Source organism: Doryrhamphus excisus, linkage group LG15 (assembly GCF_037039965.1).
Source record: "Doryrhamphus excisus strain RoL-2023G ecotype Guam linkage group LG15, RoL_Dexc_Guam_v1.1, whole genome shotgun sequence".
In the NCBI taxonomy this organism is placed as follows: domain Eukaryota; kingdom Metazoa; phylum Chordata; class Actinopteri; order Syngnathiformes; family Syngnathidae; genus Doryrhamphus; species Doryrhamphus excisus.
In genome coordinates this window covers 14,365,211-14,379,227 of record NC_136371.1, presented here as the reverse complement: position 1 = coordinate 14,379,227, position 14,017 = coordinate 14,365,211, and the positions used below count along the sequence as shown (strand labels likewise).

At 42.8% G+C, this 14,017-nt stretch overlaps 1 long non-coding RNA gene across 3 annotated transcripts; it reads left to right on the top strand.

Annotated features, from left to right (window-relative positions):
* Positions 1–11,130: 11,130 nt before the first annotated feature.
* LOC144901739 (uncharacterized) lies at positions 11,131–13,782 on the top strand. 3 transcript variants are annotated; one of them, XR_013629828.1, is made up of 6 exons: positions 11,149–11,279; positions 12,161–12,298; positions 12,404–12,579; positions 12,712–12,848; positions 13,105–13,198; positions 13,291–13,782. It is a non-coding gene; the product is annotated as an uncharacterized LOC144901739 (long non-coding RNA). The 3 variants fall into 3 exon arrangements; XR_013629826.1 differs by lacking the exon at positions 12,161–12,298 and having other exon boundaries at positions 11,131–11,279; XR_013629827.1 differs by lacking the exon at positions 11,149–11,279 and having other exon boundaries at positions 12,024–12,298.
* The last annotated feature ends 235 nt before the right edge of the window (positions 13,783–14,017 follow it).

Below are 14,017 nucleotides of genomic sequence, written 5' to 3'. Positions count from 1 at the left end.
AAATGAGAAAATGTGTTTCTCTCGCTGTGATAATGTATTTCAAGCTTCCTATAGGCTTTGTGGTCAAAATTTTCTCCATATATGGCACATGTGTGCCACGTCCAAAAAAGCACTCCACTCGCTCAGAAAAGGCCTCCGAAGCGCGTTTTGGCACTTATGGAACACATTTAGTGTGATGCGCTTATTGCTTGTCACACACAACCATTGTTCGAAAATGCACTTTATTCGCTCTCAAACACATTATAAGTATAGCATAATACGGCGTGTCATATTCAGCCAGCGGAAGGTGCCAGGAGGCTCATTTCAAGTGTGCCTGACAGCTTCGCATCCTGTTCTATGTGCCACAGTGTCAGGTGGCTGAGAAGCACTGCTGTGGAGTTACAGCTAAAATGAGAAAATGTGTTTCTCTCGCTGTGATAATGTATTTCAAGCTACCTATAGGCTTTGTGGTCAAAATTTTCTCCATATATGGTACATGTGTACCACGTCCAAAAAAGCACTCCACTCGCTCAGAAAAGGCCTCCGAAGCGCGTTTTGGCACGTATGGAACACATTTAGTGTGATGCGCTTTATTGCTTGTCACACACAACCATTGTTCGAAAATGCACTTTATTCGCTCTCAAACACATTATAAGTAAAGCATGATACGGCGTGTCATATTGAGCCAGCGGAAGGTGCCAGGAGGCTCATTCTAAGTGTGCATGACGCAGCTTCGCATCCTGTTCTATGTGTCACAGTTTCAGGTGGCTGAGAAGCACTGCTGTGGAGTTACAGCTAAAATGAGAAAATGTGTTTCTCTCGCTGTGATAATGTATTTCAAGCTTCCTATAGGCTTTGTGGTCAAAATTTTCTCCATATATGGCACATGTGTGACACGTCCAAAAAAGCACTCCACTCGCTCAGAAAAGGCCTCCGAAGCGCGTTTTGGCACTTATGGAACACATTTAGTGTGATGCGCTTTATTGCTTGTCACACACAACCATTGTTCGAAAATGCACTTTATTCGCTCTCAAACACATTATGAGTAAAGCATGATACGGCGTGTCATATTGAGCCAGCGAAAGGTGCCAGGAGGCTCATTCTAAGTGTGCATGACGCAGCTTCGCATCCTGTTCTATGTGCCACAGTTTCAGGTGGCTGAGAAGCACTGCTGTGGAGTTACAGCTAAAATGAGAAAATGTGTTTCTCTCGCTGTGATAATGTATTTCAAGCTACCTATAGGCTTTGTGGTCAAAATTTTCTCCATATATGGTACATGTGTACCACGTCCAAAAAAGCACTCCACTCGCTCAGAAAAGGCCTCCGAAGCGCGTTTTGGCACTTATGGAACACATTTAGTGTGATGCGCTTTATTGCTTGTCACACACAACCATTGTTCGAAAATGCACTTTATTCGCTCTCAAACACATTATAAGTAAAGCATGATACGGCGTGTCATATTGAGCCAGCGGAAGGTGCCAGGAGGCTCATTCTAATTGTGCATGACAGCTTCGCATCCTGTTCTATGTGCCACAGTGTCAGGTGGCTGAGAAGCATTGCTGTGGAGTTACAGCTAAAATGAGAAAATGTGTTTCTCTCGCTGTGATAATGTATTTCAAGCTACCTATAGGCTTTGTGGTCAAAATTTTCTCCATATATGGCACATGTTGGCCACGTCCAAAAAAGCACTCCACTCGCTCAGAAAAGGCCTCCGAAGCGCGTTTTGGCACTTATGGAACACATTTAGTGTGATGTGCTTTATTGCTTGTCACACACAACCATTGTTCGAAAATGCACTTTATTCGCTCTCAAACACATTATGAGTAAAGCATGATACGGCGTGTCATATTGAGCCAGCGGAAGGTGCAAGGAGGCTCATTTCAAGTGTGCCTGACAGCTTCGCATCCTGTTCTATGTGCCACAGTTTCAGATGGCTGAGAAGCACTGTTGTGGAGTTACAGCTAAAATGAGAAAATGTGTTTCTCTCGCTGTGATAATGTATTTCAAGCTTCCTATAGGCTTTGTGGTCAAAATTTTCTCCATATATGGTACATGTGTGACACGTCCAAAAAAGCACTCCACTCGCTCAGAAAAGGCCTCCGAAGCGCGTTTTGGCACTTATGGAACACATTTAGTGTGATGCGCTTATTGCTTGTCACACACAACCATTGTTCGAAAATGCACTTTATTCGCTCTCAAACACATTATAAGTATAGCATAATACGGCGTGTCATATTGAGCCAGCGGAAGGTGCCAGGAGGCTCATTTCAAGTGTGCCTGACGCAGCTTCGCATCCTGTTCTATGTGCCACAGTTTCAGATGGCTGAGAAGCACTGTTGTGGAGTTACAGCTAAAATGAGAAAATGTGTTTCTCTCGCTGTGATAATGTATTTCAAGCTTCCTATAGGCTTTGTGGTCAAAATTTTCTCCATATATGGCACATGTGTGACACGTCCAAAAAAGCACTCCACTCGCTCAGAAAAGGCCTCCGAAGCGCGTTTTGGCACTTATGGAACACATTTAGTGTGATGCGCTTTATTGCTTGTCACACACAACCATTGTTCGAAAATGCACTTTATTCGCTCTCAAACACATTATGACTAAAGCATGATACGGCGTGTCATATTGAGCCAGCGAAAGGTGCCAGGGGGCTCATTCCAAGTGTGCCTGACGCAGCTTCGCATCCTGTTCTATGTGCCACAGTTTCAGGTGGCTGAGAAGCACTGCTGTGGAGTTACAGCTAAAATGAGAAAATGTGTTTCTCTCGCTGTGATAATGTATTTCAAGCTACCTATAGGCTTTGTGGTCAAAATTTTCTCCATATATGGCACATGTTTGCCACGTCCAAAAAAGGACTCCACTCGCTCAGAAAAGGCCTCCGAAGCGCGTTTTGGCACTTATGGAACACATTTAGTGTGATGCGCTTTATTGCTTGTCACACACAAACATTGTTCGAAAATGCACTTTATTCGCTCTCAAACACATTATAAGTAAAGCATGATACGGCGTGTCATATTGAGCCAGCGAAGGTGCAAGGAGGCTCATTTCAAGTGTGCCTGACAGCTTCGCATCCTGTTCTATGTGCCACAGTGTCAGGTGGCTGAGAAGCATTGCTGTGGAGTTACAGCTAAAATGAGAAAATGTGTTTCTCTCGCTGTGATAATGTATTTCAAGCTACCTATAGGCTTTGTGGTCAAAATTTTCTCCATATATGGCACATGTTTGCCACGTCCAAAAAAGCACTCCACTCGCTCAGAAAAGGCCTCCGAAGCGCGTTTTGGCACTTATGGAACACATTTAGTGTGATGCGCTTTATTGCTTGTCACACACAACCATTGTTCGAAAATGCACTTTATTCGCTCTCAAACACATTATAAGTAAAGCATGATACGGCGTGTCATATTGAGCCAGCGAAGGTGCAAGGAGGCTCATTTCAAGTGTGCCTGACAGCTTCGCATCCTGTTCTATGTGCCACAGTGTCAGGTGGCTGAGAAGCATTGCTGTGGAGTTACAGCTAAAATGAGAAAATGTGTTTCTCTCGCTGTGATAATGTATTTCAAGCTACCTATAGGCTTTGTGGTCAAAATTTTCTCCATATATGGCACATGTTGGCCACGTCCAAAAAAGCACTCCACTCGCTCAGAAAAGGCCTCCGAAGCGCGTTTTGGCACTTATGGAACACATTTAGTGTGATGTGCTTTATTGCTTGTCACACACAACCATTGTTCGAAAATGCACTTTATTCGCTCTCAAACACATTATGAGTAAAGCATGATACGGCGTGTCATATTGAGCCAGCGGAAGGTGCAAGGAGGCTCATTTCAAGTGTGCCTGACAGCTTCGCATCCTGTTCTATGTGCCACAGTTTCAGGTGGCTGAGAAGCACTGCTGTGGAGTTACAGCTAAAATGAGAAAATGTGTTTCTCTCGCTGTGATAATGTATTTCAAGCTTCCTATAGGCTTTGTGGTCAAAATTTTCTCCATATATGGCACATGTTTGCCACGTCCAAAAAAGCACTCCACTCGCTCAGAAAAGGCCTCCGAAGCGCGTTTTGGCACTTATGGAACACATTTAGTGTGATGCGCTTTATTGCTTGTCATACACAACCATTGTTCGAAAATGCACTTTATTCGCTCTCAAACACATTATAAGTAAAGCATGATACGGCGTGTCATATTGAGCCAGCGGAAGGTGCCAGGAGGCTCATTTCAAGTGTGCCTGACGCAGCTTCGCATCCTGTTCTATGTGCCACAGTTTCAGATGGCTGAGAAGCACTGTTGTGGAGTTACAGCTAAAATGAGAAAATGTGTTTCTCTCGCTGTGATAATGTATTTCAAGCTACCTATAGGCTTTGTGGTCAAAATTTTCTCCATATATGGTACATGTGTACCACGTCCAAAAAAGCACTCCACTCGCTCAGAAAAGGCCTCCGAAGCGCGTTTTGGCACTTATGGAACACATTTAGTGTGATGCGCTTTATTGCTTGTCACACACAACCATTGTTCGAAAATGCACTTTATTCGCTCTCAAACACATTATAAGTAAAGCATGATACGGCGTGTCATATTGAGCCAGCGGAAGGTGCCAGGAGGCTCATTCTAATTGTGCATGACAGCTTCGCATCCTGTTCTATGTGCCACAGTGTCAGGTGGCTGAGAAGCATTGCTGTGGAGTTACAGCTAAAATGAGAAAATGTGTTTCTCTCGCTGTGATAATGTATTTCAAGCTACCTATAGGCTTTGTGGTCAAAATTTTCTCCATATATGGCACATGTTGGCCACGTCCAAAAAAGCACTCCACTCGCTCAGAAAAGGCCTCCGAAGCGCGTTTTGGCACTTATGGAACACATTTAGTGTGATGTGCTTTATTGCTTGTCACACACAACCATTGTTCGAAAATGCACTTTATTCGCTCTCAAACACATTATGAGTAAAGCATGATACGGCGTGTCATATTGAGCCAGCGGAAGGTGCAAGGAGGCTCATTTCAAGTGTGCCTGACAGCTTCGCATCCTGTTCTATGTGCCACAGTGTCAGGTGGCTGAGAAGCACTGCTGTGGAGTTACAGCTAAAATGAGAAAATGTGTTTCTCTCGCTGTGATAATGTATTTCAAGCTTCCTATAGGCTTTGTGGTCAAAATTTTCTCCATATATGGCACATGTGTGCCACGTCCAAAAAAGCACTCCACTCGCTCAGAAAAGGCCTCCGAAGCGCGTTTTGGCACTTATGGAACACATTTAGTGTGATGCGCTTATTGCTTGTCACACACAACCATTGTTCGAAAATGCACTTTATTCGCTCTCAAACACATTATAAGTATAGCATAATACGGCGTGTCATATTGAGCCAGCGGAAGGTGCCAGGAGGCTCATTTCAAGTGTGCCTGACGCAGCTTCGCATCCTGTTCTATGTGCCACAGTTTCAGATGGCTGAGAAGCACTGTTGTGGAGTTACAGCTAAAATGAGAAAATGTGTTTCTCTCGCTGTGATAATGTATTTCAAGCTTCCTATAGGCTTTGTGGTCAAAATTTTCTCCATATATGGCACATGTGTGACACGTCCAAAAAAGCACTCCACTCGCTCAGAAAAGGCCTCCGAAGCGCGTTTTGGCACTTATGGAACACATTTAGTGTGATGCGCTTTATTGCTTGTCACACACAACCATTGTTCGAAAATGCACTTTATTCGCTCTCAAACACATTATGACTAAAGCATGATACGGCGTGTCATATTGAGCCAGCGAAAGGTGCCAGGGGGCTCATTCCAAGTGTGCCTGACGCAGCTTCGCATCCTGTTCTATGTGCCACAGTTTCAGGTGGCTGAGAAGCACTGCTGTGGAGTTACAGCTAAAATGAGAAAATGTGTTTCTCTCACTGTGATAATGTATTTCAAGCTACCTATAGGCTTTGTGGTCAAAATTTTCTCCATATATGGTACATGTGTACCACGTCCAAAAAAGCACTCCACTCGCTCAGAAAAGGCCTCCGAAGCGCGTTTTGGCACGTATGGAACACATTTAGTGTGATGCGCTTTATTGCTTGTCACACACAACCATTGTTCGAAAATGCACTTTATTCGCTCTCAAACACATTATAAGTAAAGCATGATACGGCGTGTCATATTGAGCCAGCGGAAGGTGCCAGGAGGCTCATTCTAAGTGTGCATGACGCAGCTTCGCATCCTGTTCTATGTGTCACAGTTTCAGGTGGCTGAGAAGCACTGCTGTGGAGTTACAGCTAAAATGAGAAAATGTGTTTCTCTCGCTGTGATAATGTATTTCAAGCTTCCTATAGGCTTTGTGGTCAAAATTTTCTCCATATATGGCACATGTGTGACACGTCCAAAAAAGCACTCCACTCGCTCAGAAAAGGCCTCCGAAGCGCGTTTTGGCACTTATGGAACACATTTAGTGTGATGCGCTTTATTGCTTGTCACACACAACCATTGTTCGAAAATGCACTTTATTCGCTCTCAAACACATTATGAGTAAAGCATGATACGGCGTGTCATATTGAGCCAGCGAAAGGTGCCAGGAGGCTCATTCTAAGTGTGCATGACGCAGCTTCGCATCCTGTTCTATGTGCCACAGTTTCAGGTGGCTGAGAAGCACTGTTGTGGAGTTACAGCTAAAATGAGAAAATGTGTTTCTCTCGCTGTGATAATGTATTTCAAGCTACCTATAGGCTTTGTGGTCAAAATTTCCTCCATATATGGTACATGTGTACCACGTCCAAAAAAGCACTCCACTCGCTCAGAAAAGGCCTCCGAAGCGCGTTTTGGCACTTATGGAACACATTTAGTGTGATGCGCTTTATTGCTTGTCACACACAACCATTGTTCGAAAATGCACTTTATTCGCTCTCAAACACATTATAAGTAAAGCATGATACGGCGTGTCATATTGAGCCAGCGGAAGGTGCCAGGAGGCTCATTCTAATTGTGCATGACAGCTTCGCATCCTGTTCTATGTGCCACAGTGTCAGGTGGCTGAGAAGCATTGCTGTGGAGTTACAGCTAAAATGAGAAAATGTGTTTCTCTCGCTGTGATAATGTATTTCAAGCTACCTATAGGCTTTGTGGTCAAAATTTTCTCCATATATGGCACATGTTGGCCACGTCCAAAAAAGCACTCCACTCGCTCAGAAAAGGCCTCCGAAGCGCGTTTTGGCACTTATGGAACACATTTAGTGTGATGTGCTTTATTGCTTGTCACACACAACCATTGTTCGAAAATGCACTTTATTCGCTCTCAAACACATTATGAGTAAAGCATGATACGGCGTGTCATATTGAGCCAGCGGAAGGTGCAAGGAGGCTCATTTCAAGTGTGCCTGACAGCTTCGCATCCTGTTCTATGTGCCACAGTTTCAGGTGGCTGAGAAGCACTGCTGTGGAGTTACAGCTAAAATGAGAAAATGTGTTTCTCTCGCTGTGATAATGTATTTCAAGCTTCCTATAGGCTTTGTGGTCAAAATTTTCTCCATATATGGCACATGTGTGCCACGTCCAAAAAAGCACTCCACTCGCTCAGAAAAGGCCTCCGAAGCGCGTTTTGGCACTTATGGAACACATTTAGTGTGATGCGCTTATTGCTTGTCACACACAACCATTGTTCGAAAATGCACTTTATTCGCTCTCAAACACATTATAAGTATAGCATAATACGGCGTGTCATATTGAGCCAGCGGAAGGTGCCAGGAGGCTCATTTCAAGTGTGCCTGACGCAGCTTGGCATCCTGTTCTATGTGCCACAGTTTCAGATGGCTGAGAAGCACTGTTGTGGAGTTACAGCTAAAATGAGAAAATGTGTTTCTCTCGCTGTGATAATGTATTTCAAGCTTCCTATAGGCTTTGTGGTCAAAATTTTCTCCATATATGGCACATGTGTGACACGTCCAAAAAAGCACTCCACTCGCTCAGAAAAGGCCTCCGAAGCGCGTTTTGGCACTTATGGAACACATTTAGTGTGATGCGCTTTATTGCTTGTCACACACAACCATTGTTCGAAAATGCACTTTATTCGCTCTCAAACACATTATGACTAAAGCATGATACGGCGTGTCATATTGAGCCAGCGAAAGGTGCCAGGGGGCTCATTCCAAGTGTGCCTGACGCAGCTTCGCATCCTGTTCTATGTGCCACAGTTTCAGGTGGCTGAGAAGCACTGCTGTGGAGTTACAGCTAAAATGAGAAAATGTGTTTCTGTCGCTGTGATAATGTATTTCAAGCTACCTATAGGCTTTGTGGTCAAAATTTTCTCCATATATGGCACATGTTTGCCACGTCCAAAAAAGCACTCCACTCGCTCAGAAAAGGCCTCCGAAGCGCGTTTTGGCACTTATGGAACACATTTAGTGTGATGCGCTTTATTGCTTGTCACACACAACCATTGTTCGAAAATGCACTTTATTCGCTCTCAAACACATTATGAGTAAAGCATGATACGGCGTGTCATATTGAGCCAGCGAAAGGTGCCAGGAGGCTCATTCCAAGTGTGCCTCACGCAGCTTGGCATCCTGTTCTATGTGCCATAGTTTCAGGTGGCTGAGAAGCACTGTTGTGGAGTTACAGCTAAAATGAGAAAATGTGTTTCTCTCGCTGTGATAATGTATTTCAAGCTACCTATAGGCTTTGTGGTCAAAATTTCCTCCATATATGGCACATGTGTGCCACGTCCAAAAAAGCACTCCACTCGCTCAGAAAAGGCCTCCGAAGCGCGTTTTGGCACTTATGGAACACATTTAGTGTGATGCGCTTTATTGCTTGTCACACACAACCATTGTTCGAAAATGCACTTTATTCGCTCTCAAACACATTATAAGTAAGGCATGATACGGCGTGTCATATTGAGCCAGCGGAAGGTGCCAGGAGGCTCATTCTAAGTGTGCCTGACGCAGCTTCGCATCCTGTTCTATGTGCCACAGTTTCAGGTGGCTGAGAAGCACTGCTGTGGAGTTACAGCTAAAATGAGAAAATGTGTTTCTCTCGCTGTGATAATGTCTTTCAAGCTTCCTATAGGCTTTGTGGTCAAAATTTTCTCCATATATGGCACATGTGTGACACGTCCAAAAAAGCACTCCACTCGCTCAGAAAAGGCCTCCGAAGCGCGTTTTGGCACGTATGGAACACATTTAGTGTGATGCGCTTTATTTGCTTGTCACACACAACCATTGTTCGAAAATGCACTTTATTCGCTCTCAAACACATTATAAGTAAAGCATGATACGGCGTGTCATATTGAGCCAGCGGAAGGTGCCAGGAGGCTCATTTCAAGTGTGCCTCACGCAGCTTCGCATCCTGTTCTATGTGCCACAGTTTCAGGTGGCTGAGAAGCACTGTTGTGGAGTTACAGCTAAAATGAGAAAATGTGTTTCTCTCGCCTTGATAATGTATTTCAAGCTACCTATAGGCTTAGTGGTCAAAATTTCCTCCATATATGGCACATGTGTGCCACGTCCAAAAAAGCACTCCACTCGCTCAGAAAAGGCCTCCGAAGCGCGTTTTGGCACTTATGGAACACATTTAGTGTGATGCGCTTTATTGCTTGTCACACACAACTATTGTTCAAAAATGCACTTTATTCGCTCTCAAACACATTATGAGTAAAGCATGATACGGCGTGTCATATTGAGCCAACGGAAGGTGCCAGGGGGCTCATTCTAAGTGTGCCTGACGCAGCTTCGCATCCTGTTCTATGTGCCACAGTGTCAGGTGGCTGAGAAGCACTGCTGTGGAGTTACAGCTAAAATGAGAAAATGTGTTTCTCTCGCTGTGATAATGTATTTCAAGCTTCCTATAGGCTTTGTGGTCAAATTTTTCTCCATATATGGCACATGTGTGACACGTCCAAAAAAGCACTCCACTCGCTCAGAAAAGGCCTCCGAAGCGCGTTTTGGCACTTATGGAACACATTTAGTGTGATGCGCTTTATTTCTTGTCACACACAACCATTGTTCGAAAATGCAATTTATTCGCTCTCAAACACATTATAAGTAAAGCATGATACGGCGTGTCATATTGAGCCAGCGGAAGGTGCCAGGAGGCTCATTTCAAGTGTGCCTTACGCAGCTTCGCATCCTGTTCTAGGTGCCACAGTTTCAGGTGGCTGAGAAGCACTGCTGTGGAGTTACAGCTAAAATGAGAAAAGCCAGTGGAAGGTGCCAGGGGGCTCATTCCAAGTGTGCCTGACGCAGCTTCGCATCCTGTTCTATGTGCCACAGTTTCAGGTGGCTGAGAAGCACTGTTGTGGAGTTACAGCTAAAATGAGAAAATGTGTTTCTCTCGCTGTGATAATGTATTTCAAGCTACCTATAGGCTTTGTGGTCAAAATTTTCTCCATATATGGCACATGTGTGACACGTGAAAAAAAGCACTCCACTCGCTCAGAAAAGGCCTCCGAAGCGCGTTTTGGCACGTATGGAACACATTTAGTGTGATGTGCTTTATTGCTTGTCACACACAACCATTGTTCGAAAATGCACTTTATTCGCTCTCAAACACATTATAAGTAAAGCATGATACGGCGTGTCATATTGAGCCAGCGGAAGGTGCCAGGGGGCTCATTCTAAGTGTGCCTGACGCAGCTTCGCATCCTGTTCTATGTGCCACAGTTTCAGGTGGCTGAGAATCACTGTTGTGGAGTTACAGCTAAAATGAGAAAATGTGTTTCTCTCGCTGTGATAATGTATTTCAAGCTACCTAGAGGCTTTGTGGTCAAAATTTTCTCCATATATGGCACATGTTTGCCACGTCCAAAAAAGCACTCCACTCGCTCAGAAAAGGCCTCCGAAGCGCGTTTTGGCACTTATGGAACACATTTAGTGTGATGCGCTTTATTGCTTGTCACACACAACCATTGTTCGAAAATGCACTTTATTCGCTCTCAAACACATTATAAGTAAAGCATGATACGGCGTGTCATATTGAGCCAGCGGAAGGTGCAAGGAGGCTCATTTCAAGTGTGCCTGACAGCTTCGCATCCTGTTCTACACAGCAAAATCAAAAGTGTTAGATTTCCAGTGTTGGTGTTGTATGTTAAAAATACAGTGTTAATTTAACACTTGCTTAGTTTAATTCAACTATGTGAGAGTTAATTCCTCAAAAGAGTTGGTGTTAATCCAGGGAGTTAAATCCAAGCAACACTGTTAAGTGTTGATTTTAAAATCAACACTTAACAGTGTTGCTCCCAGAATTCCAACGGATCTGTGACGTGTTTGTCTAAAGGGCGGGACGACTTGGAGACTCGAGCACGGTCAGCAGAGGACGACTTTACCTCCAGACTTCACGGAGTATCTTTTCAGTAAGTATTTTATATGTGTCGATAAGTGTCGCGGAGTCCTGTCTATAGCTCTAACAAGGTAGGCTAAGTCCAATGTTAAGGTTAGCTGTTGTATGCTATTTTTTAAGGGTGCATTAATGTTCCTTTTGCACATCAGTGTTGATGAATATACACAGCTTGCTTAGGCTACACGTTTGGATAACACGGTATATAACTGCACATTTTTTGTAAGAGGTTAAAGCTAGCTAAAATGGTGTAGCACGAGCATGAGGCATCACATTAACAGAATATTCTCTGTCGGAAAATCTGTAGGCCATCGAAGTGCGCTTATGGCAATTAATTAGCTATGGTCTAGTTTCGATGAAAATATCAAGCGATGGAGTAAGGTTAGAGAGCCGGGGCTGGGCCGGGGGGTTGAGCTCCCGCCTGCCCAGAGACTGCTGCTATTGCTAAAAGTCAGGCTAGCTCTGTGAGCCGGGTAGCATGTTGCTGCCTTAGGCCTTAGGCACCGGACCACCACGCCAGCCACACAGAGCTCTGCTCTTACAGGGAGGAGTAGTTTATTTAATTATTTTATTTTATTGTATTTTATTTATTTTTAACTTTTGGGACTTAACAAAAGCTTATTCTTAACGTTAGCTTCTCAATCTAACGTTAGCCGCAGCTAATAAAGTTACCGGAGTCACACACACCCCCCACCCCCCAGCTGCGGCCATAATAATGCTATAATATCTACTGAATTTATGTGATATGTAAATGTCTCATATTATGGAGTTATGTTTATGATAGCTAATGGTAATGCCCTGTGTGCCCTTGATCTAAAATGTTGGGGAAAAGAAGTTTAGAAAATTTCTGTTTATCATAATTTTTCCATTGCTCTAAATTTAATATTTTTTTATCAGTCATTCATAAGCTAGATCTTCCACTTGAGACTGAGCTGCACTTGACAGATGAATCAGGGACAGAAGTCGATGCAGATGTGTTTGAGGAGCTTTTGCAAGCAGGGAACCTTACTGTTAGGGTGGCAACTAAGTCAACAGGTGAGACTCAGGCTTGTGAGGTCAGGAGTGGATCGTCAATAGAGTATTGTGGAGAACTAATTATTTTTTCATTTTGTGTATACATTTTTCTTTTACTGTTTACAGTTGTGCTTCATCATGATCTTTCATATACTTCGTTGGAGTCACCCATGTCAGACAACTCATCTGTGTCAGTGTCAGAAGACTCCGTGCCAGTATCCTCTGATTCATCTGATGCAACAGTGATTGTTCGGACAAATGGAGGGAAGAGAACCCATGCTGAACGGAAATCGGCAAAAGAGGTCTTAGTTATCAAATATCACACACAAATATATTGTGCAGTAGAACTGTGTCAAACTTTTTTTGTTGTTGGACATAATGATGATCGTGATGGATATAATTGCTAATTTGCTTTATGATTCTTTATGTTTTAGATGGTGAGAGATGCTCTGAAGGACAAACCGGGTGGACAGATTATTTTGGATGAATATGATAAAATGAAAACATTGATGGATAGCACAAGGAGACAGTTGGTAAACCTTCTTGTGGCCGACATGGTTGAAAGTCATGGGTAAGACTTCATTGTTCATATTTATACTTTACAGATTTTTTTTTTAACAGCACACTTATTTTAGAACATTGCATATTAGTAAAGCAACTTATTATTTATTTTCTCCTATGAAAGAGATAAATACTAAATGGCTAAAACATGATACAAAAACTGATTAAAAAAAACTATTTGAAAGAGACTTAAACTCAGTGACACTAACAACAGTAACATTTGTAAGCACTGAAGGAACTGTAGTAATGTCATGTTTATCTTTCAGGAGGAGCCCACCTGTCTCTGTGCGAAGTAAATACGCTTTGGGCATCATCTCTCTGTTTCCCAGCCTCAGAGATCCATACTCAGACAATGGATATGTAAGTTTATAAATGAAAAGCTTGTATATCAATTTATGGAGTAGTAATGTGGTCTGAACTTACTCTACAATTTAATGTTTTTAATATTACAGGAACACTTCTATGACCCACAGAGTGGATCTGGGTACTTGGCCTGGAGGATAAAAACGGTTCAGCGCAACACTGCAGCTCAGTCCCGGAGATCTTCCACCAGCACACCCTACCAGGATAGTCCAAAGAGAAAGAGGGAGGTTATCTGCACGGATAAGCAGCTGCTTGGTGAGCAGTGTCATGAAGCAATATCCTTTCTGAAACATTCAACTGACGAATCGGATGATCATTTCAGTGCATACTGTATCAATGAGAGAGCAGATTCATTTTCTGTTTTTCCAGTTAAGGAGTTGATTTATTACAGGCCCTATGACAAACAGTTTTCCAATGAGATGTGTGAAAAAACATACATAGTGCCACATTGTCATATTGTGTGAAAAAACATACATAGTGCCACATTGTCATATTGTGTGACCTGTGTTGTGGTTATTGCAAAGCCAGTGCTGTTGTTAATGTGGTGTGCTTGTTTGAAATACAGGTGATTCAAACTGCAACTTGTGTGGTTTTCTTTGTAAATTTTATTGTTGTTGTTGTTATTATCATTATTATTATTATTATTAACAACAATAATGATGATAATAACAACATTATTATTATCATTAATATTAATATTAACATTAACATCAATATTATTATTATTATGAGCAGTAGTAGTAGTATAATATTTAACACTATCCATAGTGTTAGTATAATTTGAATTTTATTCAGTGTTAAAACAACACAATGATA